At 37.3% G+C, this 19,380-nt stretch overlaps 1 pseudogene; it reads right to left on the bottom strand.

Annotated features, from left to right (window-relative positions):
- Positions 1–5,876: 5,876 nt before the first annotated feature.
- On the bottom strand, positions 5,877–19,131 carry LOC131675903 (uncharacterized; annotated as a pseudogene).
- Positions 19,132–19,380: the final 249 nt, after the last annotated feature.

The raw sequence follows: 19,380 nt of genomic DNA, 5'->3' as shown, positions 1-19,380 counted from the left end.
CTTGCGATCCGCATCCATAAATCGACGAAAACGTTCTGTTAATCACCCATTTCAACTTTTTCCTCTCCCATCCCGCTAATAACGTAAATCTTCCCATTCTCTCCCTTGATGCGCATTTCGGTTTTTGGTTCCAAAGGAAAATGTTTAATTCATCAGCATCTTCCACTGCGTTTTCAATGTCTGATCACTCATCGCCCGCGTCCTCCTGTAGTAACTCTGGATCCACTTTGATGTCAACTTCTTCCGCGCTAGGCCGAATCTGAAAGCAGCTTTCGGAAATAATTACCTGCTGTATGAGGGTTCGGCGGCGTTTGTAACATGTAATGTAGTTAGATTGCACTAGCGAGGCAATGGAGAAATTTGGCATCGTCAGGGTGCACCTGATTTGTTCCTTTCGTTCTTCCGTAACGGCAAGCACTCGCCGAAAAAGTGCTCTATATAGGCCAGCACAGAAAACGCACCTGTCGGAGCTGTGGGAGGAATGTGGCCACTTAACTGTAAATGTGAGAAAGTACATAAACAAGTGAGCGAGAAATGCAACTAAAATCCATACCGTGTTCATCGCCGTTTAATATGTCCAACAATACAAGAGGATTAAATATTTTTTAAATTCCCGTTCTAATCATTTTTTGTCCAATTGAAGTCTGCCTAAACTGTTTTTGGGGTAGACATTGTCGCTGTGGAGTTCTATGCAATTCCCTTCACACACACTAATTGGGGTTCTGTTTTCCTCTAGCTGACATATATAAAACTCAGCCAATTTAAACGTTCGAAATAGCTCGCCTGAAGTATTTATAATGTTGTTGAAATGCTCTATGTCGCTGTAACTTATTCAGTACTGTGTAGATGTGACGTTTGAAATACGCACACCAAGATCTCGCAATTTTATACTACCGCCCTCCCCTTAAGACCAGGAGTGGTTTATTTTCCTCCCAATCCAAACGTCAAAACGGCACAGTACCAACGCAGCTGGATAAGTCTATACCGGTTGGTCAGGTTACATCATAAAAAAAATCCGACCGAAAAGCTATTTTCGATTTGTTTTCCTACACCTGTGACTAGTGGAAGAAAACAAATCGTTGAACACGCAAATGCAGTTACAGATTGCCAAGTACTCTATAAAATGAAAACAAATAAAATGAAAATTTCAATCATATATGAACAGCTTGCTTTGATCGAACAGCGCTTCCAAATTAATTTTTCTTCCACAATTCGACCTGTCAACACGAAGGGTAGACAAATTTGATTGCGTGGTGAGTCATAAAATGATTACCCTTTTGTATGGGACCTTGGCGTATTTAATTTGTATTTGATCACATTCTGCATAATCACGAACAAAGGAGTGCGATATAGTTGCTTCGGCCATTTATAAAAATAAAACAAATTTTCTGGAAAATCATTTGGCATCCCTGCGCTAACACAAATATTTCATGTGTTTGCACTCTTGAAAATTCATGAAGTTCAAACAGCACAAAATTTTTTTCGCGTGGCGATTTGTTTGATGTATACGCCGGTTTGACTATATTTGACAAACAGTGTACTGATTCATCAAACTTGTTTTATTATGTTTGTCAAACAATATTAGGCGTAACGTCCGGTAACGCATCAATGCAAATATTTGATGAAAAAAGTTGGTTAAACAGTTGATCTCGTGTACTGGCCTTGTCAAATTTGTTTGTCAAACACGTTTATTTGATCAAATTTTGCTTCATCAAATATTTCACGTTATGACAAACAGTGTACTGGTAGCTTAACACTTGTAAATTTAAAATGATCATTCTGTCAAAGTAAAATTTTTTGTTTGACCTTTGTTTACTTTTTATGTAAGCTTCGCTGAAAAAACGTGTACAATTTTAATTCGCAGTGTGTGATCCAACCCAGAGCTGGACAATATCAGTTCAGTTGTATCAGAACACGTGAAATTGACAGGCGAACAAACTGAACCATCACTCATTTTACTGAATTTTCAGTTGAATGCATCAGTCACTGACATTGACTGCCAGCGAAGTGATATTTAAAACAACATACCGTTCGACATTGATCTTATGTTTGTATGACAATGATCCGATGTTGGTCCGACATAAGTCCAACATTGGTCCGATATCGGTCTGACATTGGTCCGATATCGGTCTGACATTGGTCCGATATCGGTCTGACATTGGTCCGACACAAGCCAAATATTGGCCCGACGTTGGTCTGACATCGGCCCGATGTCGGTCCAGCACTGCCCGATATTGGTCCGACGTTGGTCCAAACCTGGTTGGTCTTAGTTTTTCAATTTTCTTGCTTGCTCACTATCATTCAGTAAGTGAAATGGTATTAGTGTTGAATTGATATTCGTCCAAAATGGTGATAGCTCAAAACGGAAGGATATCAGCTATCATCTGATTTCACTGAAATTGTTCAGCTCTGATCCAACCTTTATTTATAATTGATATTTATTCCTAACTTGTGAAAATTCGCTTGAAACGAATATAAATATTACTCCCACCGTGTCGACAGGTATTCAATTAGAATGACATTAACAGTTCATTCTGAATTCAAATTGAAATATTTCAACCAATTTTTTAATCAAAGTTTAAAATAACTATCATGGCACCAGTTACAAACGATGGTTTAATCACATCAAACTTATTTTCTTTTGCGCATTGAATATTATGTCACTATAAAATGCTGTACATCATCGGCCAACTTTAACTATCCACCAAGTTAAAGTTCTAAGTTCAGAAACATATCAGTTACATGTTGACAAAATTATTCTCACACGCTATGGAAGGGGACATATGACGAAGAAAAGCTATTTTACTGCAAGAAAATATCGGAATGAAAAACAATTCTCCATGTTGTCTAATTCACTCATTTTCTTTAACATGAATTTGTTGTTTTTTAACATTGTCGTGTATCGCAGATCAGAACGCAGCCATATAAATGAAAGCATCGTTTGGTTAAAGCTTACCAAATAGATTAGGCCGGTTTAAAAGTTAGTCCGGTTTAAAAATAATTAGTATGCGTATGAGCTTACGGCTATAAATCAATTAAATAAAATAAAATTAATAGTTCTCATTACAATGAATACTTTCATTTGCTTTGAAGTAGTATATGCACTATATTATTGTTTGTCATGTTAACCATATTGCTTCATGAATATAAAAATATTCTAGCTTGATTATTGACGTAGTTAAAAGGTGACAGGTTAGTTTCTTTTCGTCCTTATTGTTTTCAATCTTATTCTAGTAATTAGTGTAAAAATTTGCGTCTTCGATTATATATTCGACATAAAAAGCTGGTCGTTTCAGGTATTTCGGTAGTGCTTATTTTATACCATCTTTAAGCACTAGCGGCCGTTAGTTCAGCAAGCCATTTTTCACGATATCTGGAGGAGTAACAAAGCGCGCGAATGATACTCGATATCTTATTCAATTGTTCGCAGAGAAAGAAATCAATATATAATTGGCTTTTTTCTATATAAATACCAAACTTTATGTACGATGAATCGTGCTTGTATTGCGAAGCCTTCAATTACATTGGTATTACCGCATCTATTTCGACAGATCTATTGAGATGCTAAAGGTAATCGCATTTCATAATAACGAATTCTTTTTTTAGATATCGTGTTTCGCCGGGATAAAAACAAGTAATAATGAAATTGTTCACATACCGTCTGGTTCTATTAAACATAAGCAACACTCCTGACTGATGGTAATCTGGAGTTGAAGTTGCTTTTTTGCAAACCGGACATTTCGAAATTAATTCAACAAACGATACATCAATCAAATACTCGGCAGCCGGCTGCCCAGAGCAATAAACACATGATAACACTTATGAGAGTTGCATAAATCGCATCACTTATCACGAAAAATCCAAGTTTGTGTAACTCTTTACCCCATCCTACTAACAAAAACTTCTTCTCGTGGCAAACGTGGAGATGCAGAGGTATATACGGTCTCCATAACAACGCTTGCTACACTAACATTCCTTTACTTCCCCGATGACTGTAAGGGCGTGGCCAGCGCCGTTATTGACATTTGAACGTATAGAACTCTCGAAACGTGTACATTGAGGATGGATAGCTACTCCCACGCCCCATTCGTTGATTCTCTGTGCAGTTTTGCTTATTCTGGTCAATCACGAACTAGCAACTACGTATTGTACGGTCAACATGGTCAAGCTCATGCTCATGCTCATTGCTTTCATTTCTCTTAGTCTTAAATTTGCCGAAAAAATCAAACAAAATATATACCAGGGTAACTAATGTTGAAATTTCCTCCGTTCCTATAGGACGATCTACATTATCATTCGCTGTCCTCACATAGATGATTCCGCTTTGAGTAAACACTTTCATCAGTTTTCCCTCCTTCAGCTCCAGCGCTTTAGCTGTGATCCTTCTAGCCAATAGTATCAAATTCTCATTCACATACACACGACTGTCTGATTGAAAACCGATGTGTTTGAAGGTCAAATTTCGACAATAAAGATATTTGTAAATGAAATCATTTCATTGGTTGATTATAGCGAACTTCACAAGTGCAAATGGTTTAATACCATCTCGCGGAACTTGTCGGGTGAGGCGACGCACATCTACCGTTGGTATCATTGAATCCGTGTATCCCAAAACCTCACACCAGGAGTGAAAATATTTATACAAGTTTTTTTCATTTTTGTTACTGGTACACTACATAATCAAATCATTGGCCAGATGAGTACAATCTATGGCATCTTTGTTCATTGTAGTATCTAGCTTCAACTGTGAAAGATTTACCTTCAGATCTCTTCCTTAATGGCACCAAATCCCTCATTGAACTCTCATTTTTGTGTTTTCTTACTACGAAACCACAGTTGCCTCATAAATTGATCAAGATGATATACCGTGATCGTTGATTAATTGGCCTATACTGGACGCCTTCAAATGGAGTGATACTTTTTGAAAACAAGCGAAATTTGAAACGTGAATTTATACAGCAGCAGTAGATATTTTAGCGTAAAAACGACGTCACAACCGTTCCAACTTGTTCTTGATCAAGCTATATCCAACCGAATACAATGGTGACCAGAAACCTAGCTTGATTTTATAGATTCAGTAGCACGTAAGATTCACATCCACTCCATTTTACCACTGTTGAGCAGTTCGATCTAACTGGAGTCTTGCTACGAGGCGCAGCATTTGGATACGTGATATGTAAGTTATCAACTCATAAGCCGGAGGTTCTTTTTAAAAACAAACCTCTTGCTACTATGGTCTGATGAAGAATGAATTTATTTCTAACAAAATTATTACAGAGGCCTGAGCTAATCGAACCTGCATTAATGATGACGCTGCGCTGGTGCTGCTCGTCGGGTGCTGCTGCGTCGGCAATTAATATATCTTCGATTTCGGGCTCCGACTAGTGTTACTGGTGTCTGATTGAAGATGTGCTCGCTGTTTCAGATGCTGGTGCTGTAATTGATGCAGAGTGTAGATGTCGAGTTTGTGTTCGTTGTTTTCTTCTGTCACTATCAAACTTGATGAAGAGATGAAAATTCTGTGTTCTATCGTTTTCATGATGTTGTTAACGCAAGTATATTGTCCCACTGTTATTGAACAGTTTTGCTATATAACCATGAATGAACCGGTTAGGTTCCGGTCTGAAATCTCACACGTGGTATGAAACGAAGAGTTAACGTTGTTGAGAAGTACTGTCGTGCGACTCATTCCTGTGATCGGTGGATAATTGCATATATGTTCAAATGTGCATTTTCCTTCTATTCCTGATACTATCCGGGAAATACACATGTCTTCTGAAACATCTTCTAAATCTGATCGGTTACATAGGCTCCAATTACCAAATCTTTCACAGTTGAGTTTCTGTAATAATAGCTCATTCGGCCCTCGAAGGTAACTATTTCCTTTCAGTTGAATGCGTTGTGATTTTTTGATGATCGCTTCAATTTTTAATTTCTCGTAGACTGTTTGAAAAAATGTTGGAATATTTTGAACGTAGAGCAGTTTCTCGTTGTTTGTGCCGATGGTCTCCTTTGCGAAGTTCAGTGCTTCTTCCTGGAGCTCGTAATATACGCCTTGATTGCTTAAAGATTCATCTATTAGATTGATCTCCTTTATACTTAACAATTTGTAATGAACTATCCCTAGGTTTGCGAGTGTAACAAACTCCTGTATTGCTGAAATATTCTTATATATAAAGTCTATGTTCAGAATTAATGTTTACCATTTGAATTCGTTCCATGGTTAAGGTAGAGCGGTTTTCTTCTAAATAAATCAATCTATTAACTGTATGTGTTATGTTTTCTAAACTGTTGTAAACCTGATCATTTATTGATATTTGTTTGTTACTGTTATCCGTTATGCCATTAATTCCTTTAGTGATCATGTTCAGGTCATCAGCGTCTGGTGAGCCGGACATTCATTTCCAGGATCGTCCTAGTGCTTTGAATCGTTTATGTCTCGTTCGTGGGTTGAGGTAATTTACGTTGTTTGTGAAGTCGTCTGTCTTTTGTTTCAGTAGTGTAATCAGGTCGGGGTAACTCGAGTTTATTCTTGAGAACTGTGCATCTATTTGAAATATTGTATTTTCTATGGCTGTAATGTTGATAGTTTGCACAATTTTTTGATATTCTCCCAGGATTCTTGCTTCTCCTGTTTTGACTATATTTTGGCTGAGTGCCAGTGGTAGCCTGTAATTATTTGATATTTATTTGATATTTATATTTGCCCTTCTCATATAGAAAGGTTATGCAATCACTCTGAAAAACGTCAACCTAATCCCGGCCCGGACGGCCGAGTGTCATATCCCATTCGACTCAGTTCGTCGAGATCGGAAAAAGTCTGTATGTGTGTGTATGTATGTGCGTATGTGTCAAAAAATGTCACTCATTTTTCTCAGAGATGGCTAGACCGATTTGCCCAAACTTAGTCTCAAATGAAAGGTGCAACCTTCCCATCGGCTGCTATTGAATTTTGGATCGATCGGAATTCTGGTTCCGGAATTACGGGTTTAAGAGTGCGGCCACACAGAAATTTCTCATATAAACTATAGGAAAAATAAAAAATAGAATTTTTATTTTTGATGCTAAATGTCTTCAAGGTGCATGAAACGTCGAGATTTGATGCAAACTCGAAAAAAAATTTTACGACGTTCACTTTTTTGGATTTTGGCACTTTTTTGCCTTTCTCATATAGAAAGATTATGTTGTTATTTTCCAAAACAGTCAAACTAGTACGCTAATAAAAATCTTCTTTGAGTTAGTATCGAATCCCAAAATAAAAGTAAATTTTTGATCAAGTATACAGATTACAGATTGTGTTATATGGACTTAAGTAAAGCTTGGCGTAAAGTAGCCCCAATTTTAGATAAAATGGACATATGGTCACCTAAATCTAAAATACGGACAAAAAGCACAAACACAAAAAATTGTATTACATTGCCAGGTTAATTTCACGTAATCTTTATCCTCTTATCTAATAATTTGATTAGTATACCACACTTTCTGAAGAGAATTTAAGTTGCAATGCTTTTTGCGTATATTTTATATTTCAGTTTCATAGCCTACTACGATTACTTGCAAGCAGTTTCTTAAGCCTACATCCATTTGACATTTCTTATAAAAGAAATGTATAGAATTCGCTCAAACATTCAAGATTTTTTCCGAGGCTCGGAGGGCCGAGTCTTATATACCAATCGACTCAGCTCGACGATTTGGGACAATGTCTGTGTGTGTGTATGTAACGGACAAACTCTCATTCGTGTTTCTCAGCAATGGCTGAACCGATCTTATCCAAACCAATTTTAAATGAAAAACCTATCAAACAGAAAGAACTTTTTAATTTGTTTTTGTTTCTGATGTTTAGTTTCCAAGGTATGAATGTTTGAATGTGTGAAAATGGCGCTTTTTGCAGTTTTTTGAAATTATCGGCCGAAATTGACAACATAAATTAACACTTTATATATATTTTAGATAGCTTATACGAATACCTTTCGAACAAGCTATAGATTGTTGAAATCGGACTAATATCAAAAGAGATATTTAACATTAAATGCGGACGAAAGATTTTTATCATTTCCCATTGCCATAAATATGACCAAAAACATGCGATCTATTATTAACGCCAAAACGGCTTATTTTAGGTCAATAGTATCTTGAGAGAATTTAATGGAGGCAATATACCCTTTCTTTTGGTATTGTGCTTTTGCTGATGAATCCCCCTATGAGTGAGATATTTTCGCAAATTTTCTTGGAAGTGATTATATCGAAATGATGCCTTCAGCAAATTTGTAGCTCTTACTTTTGCGAATAAGTCTTCAGTAAAGGACTTCCAATATCTATTTTGAATACTTTAAAAGTTATGGCTTATTGTTTGTTGATTACTAAAAGCGACAAAGCCTATTTATTGTTCAATATAGTAATAATCCATTGAAATAAGCCAAACATTATTTCGATAAAACGAATTTTGTATTTCATTTATCTATCTACAACCGCTAGAAATAATCACAGAACACTTCCAAGTTGTCTGGAAGGAACTTGATTAACTTATCAGTGCAAAAATGTTCATTTGTGCGAACCTTCTGACTCCAATTTTTCTAATTTATAACCATCGCACAGAGGAGTAACTGGGGTCGAATCCTGGCCAAAACTATTTATTGCGTCTATTGCTGTTATTATGCCTTAATATGAACTAAAAATAGAAAATAACTGGTTTTTGGGACTATTTGGCATCTATCCACCTACCAGTGCAGGGGTCAATTTTCTTTATCCTTCCGAATACTAGTATTTTCGAGATGAACTTTGTGAATACATTTGTTTTTCCGTTGCATGAACAGTTGGTCAGTGGAAAAGGAAGAAGAAAAGGGATACCTGTGCACATATTCATAAAGATTAATTTTGCCAAATATAGTATTTGACCCAACAGCATTTTGGCGAACCACAAATTAGTAAAAATATCAATATTTTGAAATCGTTTGGAATTTGTGGATCGGAAAAGATCGGAAGAGATTGTATGTTTTTTGGATAGCCGGAATCTTGTTTGGTAATGTTCTTTCAGCAACTCTGCCGGATCTTGCCGTATAATGTAACTTTTTTATCATTCAAATTTGGAATAAATTGTTTAAAGAAGGTGTTTTTAAAGCTGGTCCAAAACATAGCAACACTACTATTTTCGGTTATTTTTAAGCTGAGGTTATACAAATGGTTGTGTTCAATTACGTTTGTTATAATATTGTCTTATTTAATACAGTCATCATCATTTGAAAGCGATTTTGCTGGATATATAATAAAAAACCGATTTAATCCACCTAGCAGTGAGATGAGACATTTCTTACACATTTCACTATTGGATTAGTTTGCAGAACTCACGAGAAGTAGGCACCCAACTAGAGGTGGGATGAAAACAGTTTCTAGTCTTGCACGAATAAAATCTCGAATAAACTGAATAAATTATAGAAATCAACAAAACGACCGAAATAAAAGAGTAAAGCAAAAAATGAAATAATAGGTTTTTAAATTAGTAAAATTAGTAGAAAAATTAATGTAAATCAAAATTATAAAATACACGAATCAAATAAGATTAGGTTATTAAATAAAAATGAAGATTATATTTAGAAATAGTTATAAGAATAATAGAATAATACTAATAATACTCATACTAACAAATTGAATGAAATAAAACGAATGACTGAACATGAAATGAATAAAATTAATGATATGAATAAAATAAATCAAATGAATCAAATGAATCAAATGAATCAAATGAATCAAATGAATCAAATGAATCAAATGAATCAAATGTATCAAATGAATCAAAAGAATCAAAAGAATCAAAAGAATCAAAAGAATCAAATGAATCAAATGAATCAAATGAATCAAATGAATCAAATGAATCAAATGAATCAAATGAATCAAATGAATCAAATGAATCAAATGAATCAAATGAACCAAATGAACCAAATGAATCAAATGAATCAAATGAATCAAATGAATCACATGAATCAAATTAATCAAATGATTTAAATTAATCAAATTTATTTAATTCATACAGTGAATACAATGAATCAAATTAATGAAATGGATCAAATGAATAAAAAGAGTGGATGAACAAAATGAATTGAGTAAAAAATAAATGAAATGCATAAATCAAATAAACGAATCAAAGAAACAAAATGAGCTGTTGTGATAAAATGAATAAAAGGAAGAAAATGAGCAGAATAAAATGCATTGAATAAAATGAAAAATTAAACAATGGTAAAAGGTTATAAATTAATATAAAGAAATAAATTGAATCAAATAAATTATTTGGATGAAATGGTTAAAACTGAAAAAGTAGTCAGATTATTAAAATTAAGAAACTGAACAAAATGAATAAACTGGAAAAATGAATAAAATGCATACAATGAAAATAATGAATAAAATAAGTTAAATGAATGATATGAGTAAAATGCACAAAAAGAATAAACTGATCAGAGTGATTCCAAAGAATGAAACGAATAAAATAAGTAAAATGAACGCAAATGAACAAAACGAATAAAAAGATGCTGAATTAAATAATATATTAAAATGAAATGGTCATATATTTGAAGCTAAAATCATTTTTGAATAAAGAAGTGAAAATCCCATCTTATGAGGAAAGGCTAATAAATATGCAATGGACTTTCCAGGGCTTCCATCTTATTTTTTGGTTTTATTCTTTTTGTTTTCATGCTTCTTTACTTGACGGCGTCGTTTTAAGATTATCTGGTGTTTCTACTTTATTGTTGGACCTTATTTAGTTATCAGAAACCTGGAACGTTCAATTTGCTTTGGAATTCGAAGTTTACTTTTTGGTCACATGTTCCCGAAAAAAAGATTTATGTACAGAATAGAATTTACCGGTCCAGTATTTTAACCCGCAATTGAATATAGTAAAGTGAGACAAGTTCACATGTGCTTTCAAGCCCCTTGAACAGAGAACGACAGGGAGACTGCGATTCGTGAATGAGACAGGTAGATATTTCAAAATTTTTATTTGCATTGAAGTAAATAGTGTGAAATGTCTAGGCTATGTCGAAAGCATAAAAGCCGTGCATTCAGTTGATTGCAATGCAGTCACTTTCCATTCATCCTTATAGCTTTCATATTGTTTCGTTCGGAATTCTCGTGCAGGAAATATGGATAAATAAGTCCTATACAGACCAATACTGTGAAAAAGAAATGGTTCAAACTACTCAGTATATCCAGATATGGACGACGATAAGTTAGAAGACACATTGTAGTTGCATCCCCCATCGAGAGTGGGTACTTTGGTAGACTTCTTTTCCTGGATCTAATTTGTGGATATTTTTGTTCTTTGATCCATTATTTTTCATGAAAGTTCGTATCAATACAACGAATGTGCAGCTGATACAACTCATGGTTCATTCGCATGCGCAACGTTCCGTCTTCCATCTGCACGCCACCATAGATGGTACGCAACACCTTTCGTTCGAAAACTCCAAGGGCGCGTTGGTCCTCCACGAGCATAGTCCAGGTCTCGTGCCCGTAGAGGACCACCGATCTAGTCAGCGTCTTGTAGATAATCAACTTCGTGTGGCAGCGAATTTTGTTCGACCGGAGCGTCCTCCGGAGTCCAAAGTAGGCACGATTTCCCGCCAACATCCGTCTCTGAATTTCTCTGCTGTTATCATTGTCGTCGGTTACCAGTGAGCCCAAATACACGAATTCGTCGACCATCTCGATTTCGTCACCGTCAATCCGAACTCGGGTGGGAGGTTCACATTGTCGTCTCTAGAACCTCTTCCTCTCATGTATTTTGTCTTCGAAACGTTGAGGGCAAGTCCAATCCTGCTGGCTTCAGCTTTCAGTCTTTGAGCATAGGTTTCATTCAAAATTCAATAGAGATACGAAGAGTTTAAATATCGCACGTGGAATGTCTCTTTTGAAAATTTTCATCGTCAAACTTTTATATTACCCAGTTAAGCCAAATATTTTTCTGATATAGCCATGAATTTCCTTAATTATAGTGTAGATACAGGCTTTGAATACAATTGAATTAAAGTTGAGTTGATGTAGCAGCAGACAAAACATAGTTTTGTTTTCTCAAACCTTCGCAATTACAATTAATAAATATTTCAGATTGGCAGAAGATCTTATCACACAACTTAGAAATGGATACAGAAATAGCTAGATAGATGCGATAGAAGAGAGACAGAGAGAGAAATAGAGAGGGAGAGAGAGAGAGAGAGAGAGAGAGAGAGAGAGAGAGATAGGGGGGGGGGGCGTGTGAGAATTGGCAAATGATGGTTAATGCAGTGACCTTATTTTTATAGGTATATTATTATGATATATTGATTTCTTACATTTTTATCATAAATAATGTAAGTAGTAACTTTTGCGCCATAACCAGTATAACCTAAATATGGCAAAAGAGCTAAATTTTCGCTAGATTTTTGGGCTTCAAACATACAGTTGCTTTCGGTGACGCCACGAGTATAATTTTATGAGAAATCTTTTATCTCACTACTAGGTGAATTACTTGTTGATCTGTGTATTGATATACCATCCAACATTTACCTCATGATTGAACGCAATGCCTAATCCAAGGGCTAAATACTAGAACTCACTATTTCTTTATCAACACATTATTTTGTCTTTGAAGTGAACTTGATTTTTGAGAAATAGTTAATTTACTATAAAGGTAATTCACAAAATGTTCTCAACATCGAATTCCTTGAATCACGTAGATGTGTTTTCATACCTCGATATTTCAAATCGGTTCAGTTTTGCCCCTAAAACACCAGTAAAGCAATACTCTGTATGAAACAATCTCTTTTTGCCTTTCTCATATAGAAAGGTTATGCAATCACTCTGAAAAACGTCAACCTAATCCCGGCCCGGAGGGCCGAGTGTCATACCCCATTCGACTCAGTTCGTCGAGATCGGAAAAAGTCTGTATGTGTGTGTGTATGTGTGTATGTATGTGTGTATGTGTGTGTATGTGTGTGTGTATGTATGTGCGTATGTGTCAAATAATGTCACTCATTTTTCTCAGAGATGGCTGGACCGATTTGCCCAAACTTAGTCTCAAATGAAAGGTGCAACCTTCCCATCGGCTGCTATTGAATTTTGGATCGATCGGAATTCTGGTTCCGGAATTACGGGTTTCAGAGTGCGGCCACACAGAAAATTCTCATAAAAACTATAGGAAAAATTAAAAATAGAATTTTTATTTTTGATGCTAAATGTATTCAAGGTGCATAAAACGTCGAGATTTGATGCAAACACGAAAAAAATTTGACGAAGATTCACTTTTGTGGATTTTGCACATTTTTGCCTTTCTCATATAGAAAGGTTATGCAATCACTCTGAAAAACGTCAACCTAATCCCGGCCCGGAGGGCCGAGTGTCATATCCCATTCGACTCAGTTCGTCGAGATCGGAAAAAGTCTGTATGTGTGTATGTATGTGTGTGTATGTATGTGTGTGTATGTATGTGCGTATGTGTCAAATAATGTCACTCATTTTTCTCAAAGATGGCTAGACCGATTTGCCCAAACTTAGTCTCAAATGAAAGGTGCAACCTTCCCATCGGCTGCTATTGAATTTTGGATCGATCGGAATTCTGGTTCCGGAATTACGGGTTTCAGAGCGCGGCCACACAGCAATTTCTCATAAAAACTATAGGAAAAATTAAAAATAGAATATTTATTTTTGATGCTAAATGTATTCAAGGTGCATAAAACGTCGAGATTTGATGCAAACACGAAAAAAATTTGACGAAGATTCACTTTTGTGGATTTTGCACATTTTTGCCTTTCTCATATAGAAAGGTTATGCAATCACTCTGAAAAACGTCAACCTAATCCCGGCCCGGAGGGCCGAGTGTCATATCCCATTCGACTCAGTTCGTCGAGATCGGAAAAAGTCTGTATGTGTGTGTGTATGTGTGTATGTATGTGTGTGTATGTGTGTGTATGTGTGTGTATGTGTGTGTGTGTATGTATGTGCGTATGTGTCAAATAATGTCACTCATTTTTCTCAAAGATGGCTGGACCGATTTGCCCAAACTTAGTCTCAAATGAAAGGTGCAATCTTCCCATCGGCTGTAACGTTCTCCCGGTGGAAACTCAACATTAGACAACAATTCTTCAGTGAACTCCGAAACCAAACACTCTTTGCTAAAATCTGGCTTAAGCGCCAAATCCGGAAGGGATTTGCCAAATTTCCACCGTTAATTTTGCCCAGCTACTCGTCGGCCGCCGCAGGTTCGACCCAATCAGTTAATCAAGGTTGGTTCAGGTACACAAAGAAAAACCGCTTTTTCATTTCAATACACGTTTCTATTCACCGTCAAAATTTTCTCGCCCACGCACTACATTCTCTTTCATTGGCCAATCATCTAATCGTTTAACTTTAATTTACTATCAATTTCTTCTAATACCCTAACTGTCCATTCTGTGGTCTTTTCTTCACTCGCGAGTCTCGATTTTTCTAGCGTGTGTCCTCGGCTGGCATCCTGCCTACCTTCTCAGCCGCTGTCGCTCGTTGCTGCCGAAATTATCAGCCCAGAAAAACCGACCGTTGAAAACGCTGTGTTAAAATCACAAAATCACTGCTATGCACTAATTTGGCCATACAATTATTTCACTTACGTCGGTTTGCTTAGTTGATCGTGCGCCGTTGCGTCGATAGGAAAATATTCTAATTAATTCTTTTTCTATTAATGCAATAAAATTTGCAAGATTTGGATGGTCCGTGTCCGTACCCTGGACCTATGATGCTGAGCGCGTCTGTCTAAGCCGGCTGGCTCTCGATAACAGCGGTATTGCTGTATGTTTGCTCGTGCCTCGAACCAATGGTGCTGACTCGAGATGCTGAGCGCGTCTGAAGCCGGTTGGCTCTCGATAGCAGCGGTGTAGCGTGCTGCTGGCTGACGACTGTGTTAGGGTAGCCGTCCACTACGTTACCCGACCGATGATCGTAGTCCTACCTCAGCTCCCTTTAGCTGGCTGCTTGGCTGACTGCTTACTGCTGATCGTCCGGTGGTGCGGGTAGAAATGACACCGATAATGCGCAGCTGGCCTCTTTTTATAGGTACCACAGTGACCACAAAATTTCTTTCTATTGTCTATCATGTGCTCGAGAATGTTTGACGGTGATGGATTTGCAAGATCGAGTAAGCAAAAAGAATGTGACCTGAACAAACCATTACATTCCCCTCTTTCCCCACAAAAACAATCAATTTGCTTAAGCAAATTAAAGCAAAGAAATCATGGTTTTCATGTTATTCTCAATTTTATCGCGGAAATGCTCCCACTGAAGGAGACTTTTACAAATGTCCTGTGTGTGCTTCGATTTTAATTATCGAAGACTTTCAACATCCCAAACAATGCTCCCATTCCACTTTGGAGACTTTAATCATTATTTTTCATTACTGCTTTTCTTCATTTGAAAAGACTTTTAACCGAAAATCATATTTGCTTTTCTGCACTGAAAAGACTTCCAATATGTGCCTAACTCTAAATGATATTGATTTTTCTGAGCTTCATTGCCTATGAAGACTTTGATTTTCCTATTAACCCGTAATCCTAAATGCTAATAAATTTAAATTCTATATTGGCCTTATATCCTGAACCGAATAATTTCCCATAGGTTTTCCGTTCATATCCTCTAAATCGTACGTATTACTTCCAGTTTTTCGTACTACACGACATTGAACATACAATGGAGCTAGTTTAGCGCAGAAATTTTCCGAAGCTTTAGATAAGCAAAAATTCTTCTTCCATACTAAATCTCCGGTTTTGAAAGAGGACAAATTTTTACTACGGGTGTTATAATAATGAACTTGGCGGTTATGTGCCGATTTTTGCTCTCGCTCGACGATCTCTTTGATTTTCCCTAAAGTTTGCAACCTATCATTCAGTTCGTCTGTATCATTTTGAGCCGGATTATTCGTGATATTTCTATACATTTTCCCGTACCGTATATGATTTCGACCGAAGGTTACAAAGTACGGTGATAGCTTTGTAGACTCGTGTACACTGGTATTTATGGCATATCCTATTTTTGCGATTTCTCGGTCCCAGTCTTTATGGGACGCATTTTCACCTAAGTATGCGCGAATAGAGGACACGATCACTTTATTTACGCGTTCCGCGGGGTTATTTTGAGGATGGTACACTGCGTTTTTATAATGATTGATGCCGTAGGTTTCTAGCAATTTTTGGAATTGTTTGCTAATGAACTGACTACCGTTGTCCGAAATTATTGTTTCTGGAACACCAAACTTTAAGAATATTTCTTCTTCAATAAATTTACACATTCGCGTGGTATCAGCATTCCGCATTGGATGAAGAAATACAAACTTGGAATACCAGTCTGATACCACAAATAATACAGTATTTCCAAATTTTGATCGTGGAAGTACTCCAATAAAGTCCATTGAAATAGTCTGAAATGGGTAATTGGCTATTTTCCCCATTCCCATTGGTGCTCGCGAGTTAACATTCACGGGTTTACTGGCTTTGCACACCGTACACGATCGAACATAGTTTTTAATTTCTTCACGCATATCTTTCCAAAAATAATTCTCGCGGATTCGGTTTATCGTTTTCGACATTCCTAAATGAGCAACATCGTCATGATTTTGCTTCAATATTTCAGTTTTTAAGTTCGGAGGGACAACCAGTTTCCAATTATACAACAGGCCGAAATTGCATTTTTGGTAACGGTATAGTTTACCGTCTCGGATTTGATAATCACGAGTTTGTGTAGGATCCTCTTGGACTAATTTATATAATTCATGGTACCACGTTTCGTATTTATCACCGGCAGATACCGACATAATGCTATTTATTGCCCGCGATAACGCGTCAGGAACAACATTATGCTTTCCCTTCCTATGAACCACAACATAATCAAAACTTTGAAGCTTGAGGGCCCATCTACCTAATCTACCGATTGGGTCCTTTATACTCATTAACCATTTTAAAGATTCGTGATCGGTTATGACAGTGAATTTGACTCCGTCTATATACAACCGAAACTTTTCGATCGCGATTAACACGGCTAGACATTCGCGTTCAGTGCTACTAAATTTCCTCTGCGCGGCTGTTAATTTTTGGCTCATGTAAGCAATAACCTTCTCACCTTCTGGGTGTTTTTGCCAAAGAACGGCACCGATACCGACATCAGACGCGTCGCATTGAACGTAGAACGGGAGATCGTAACTTGGGCACGCGAGCAAAGGGGCGGAGCAAAGCGCGCTCTTTAGCTCCATGAAAGCATCATTCGCCGATTTCGTCCAATAAATTTTTTTCTTCGGTTGCTTGAGAAGTTCTGTTACCGGTGCAATAATGGTAGAGAAATTTTGAATAAACCGACGATACCAATTAACCAATCCAATCAGTCGACGTACATCTTTAACGGTCGATGGGGGAGGAAAATCAACGATAGCCTTGATCTTACCGGGGTCCGTACGTATGCCCTCGCGATCTATTACGAAACCTAAATATTTCACCGACGGCGCACAAAACTGGGACTTTTTTATGTTTATAGATAACTGCGCAGCGCGCAATCTCTTCGCGATTTCCCGAAGTATTTTTATATGCTCCTCGAATGTTTCCGTAGTGACAATAATGTCGTCCAAATAAACGAACGCGTATGGTTGCAAATCGACGCCTAATACCTTATCCATTAATCTGCACTGAGTTTGCGGAGCATTGTGTAGCCCGAATGGCATAACAACAAACTCGAAAAGTCCGCGACCTGGAACTGTAAACGCTGTTTTTTCTCGCGAGCTAGCTTCTAACGGGATTTGCCAAAATGCGTCTTTAAGGTCTATTTTCGAAACGTATCTTGTTCCTTTGAACCTACCGAGGATCCCTGAAATATGCGGAAGCGGGTACGCATCCTTTTTGGTCACTAAGTTCAATTTTCGCGAATCTAAGCATAGCCGAACACTACCATCAGGTTTTTTAACGGTAACCACGGGATTAGACCAGGGACTGGACGAAAGCTGTATTACTCCTAGCTTTAACATCCGCTCTAATTCGTTATCAATTTTCATCTGAATGTAAGGAGAAGTTGGATGATATTTTTGTTTAATTGGTTCATTACAACCAGTGTCGATATGATGCTCAGTTACATTTGTTCGAGTAAGGCTTCCTTCGATATAAGGAAGAAATTCACCTATAACTTCATCTAATAATTTTTGTTGTTGATGTGTACAAGTGGTTAACTTGGACTCAGATTCCTTCTTTTCCTCTATTTTCACGGCATTAATCTCGCTCACCGATGTCGGCGTAATTCCAAACGAATTCCAGAAATCAATTCCAAGCACTAGGGGATTTGAAACGGCATTAGAGAGAACCGTAAGCACTATTTCAGTTTTTCCCTTGAAGGTATACGGAATATAAGCACAGTGCGATATCTCATGAACGGAACCGTCGGCTGTGGAAATTGAAGAATTTATATTGAATAAGGTTAGTTCTAGTTGTTTCGCTATCTCATAGCAGCCTTTTCCAAGAATGGATATAGAAGCTCCTGAATCAAGTAATCCTACATAGGGTTTACCAAAAATTTCCACTCTTGCGAAAGGGCGATTATCATTTGGCTGGTACAATATTTCATATGATTGAAGATTGGAGAGGTTTAAGAAGTTTTCCGAAGCCAGAACTCTCCTTACGACCTTGGCTCCGCTTGCTCGTTTTCCGACCAATTGGGACACGATCTCATAATTTTTCCGTCCATGCCGCAACGATAACAAAATATTCTCTTTGGATTCGGACAGTCTCTCCACTGATGTCCACTTGTCTTGCAATTATAACACGATCCTCGAAAAACTCTAATTGTGGCACATTCAGGTAACTTTTGTTGCATAAAAGAAGTACCTGGAGATGACAAAGAAGCCTGATTCGCATTTTGGTACACTGAAGAATGTGCACGATAATCGGGACGTTGCATTTCGAAGTTGTTTGAACGAGGCACCCAGTAACCTGAGCTGCCAGCAGGCTGATTGTAATAGTTTTCCGAAGGAGTTGGGAAGAGAGAGGTTGAAGTACAAAAGCAACATCGTGGTTGGAAGATTTTATCTTCACAGACCGCATGATTGCTATATTGCTGGGATTCAGTGTTCTGAGCACCGTCGGAAGAGTACACGTACTGATTCATTCTCGCGTATGGTTCAAGGGTTTCCCCCTTTCGCTGTACGGAATATTTGCCCGAAAATTCTGGTATTTCCTCTTTCTCGGATTGACGTGGTTCGAAACTCACTTCATTAACTCTGGGTCTGTACGACGTCACACGACCCTGTAAAGCCGGCTCGGCTAGCGGATATTGATTCATTTTTCTTCTCTTAAGTATTTCCCTACTACGTTCTAAACCTTCACAAAACCTTGCTAGTTCTGTCGTCGTGCGGAT

This window comes from Topomyia yanbarensis, chromosome 1 (genome assembly GCF_030247195.1).
Source record: "Topomyia yanbarensis strain Yona2022 chromosome 1, ASM3024719v1, whole genome shotgun sequence".
Taxonomy (NCBI): Eukaryota; Metazoa; Arthropoda; class Insecta; order Diptera; family Culicidae; genus Topomyia; species Topomyia yanbarensis.
The sequence above is the reverse complement of the archived record's forward strand: the minus strand, read 5'-3'. Positions and strand labels throughout refer to the sequence as shown.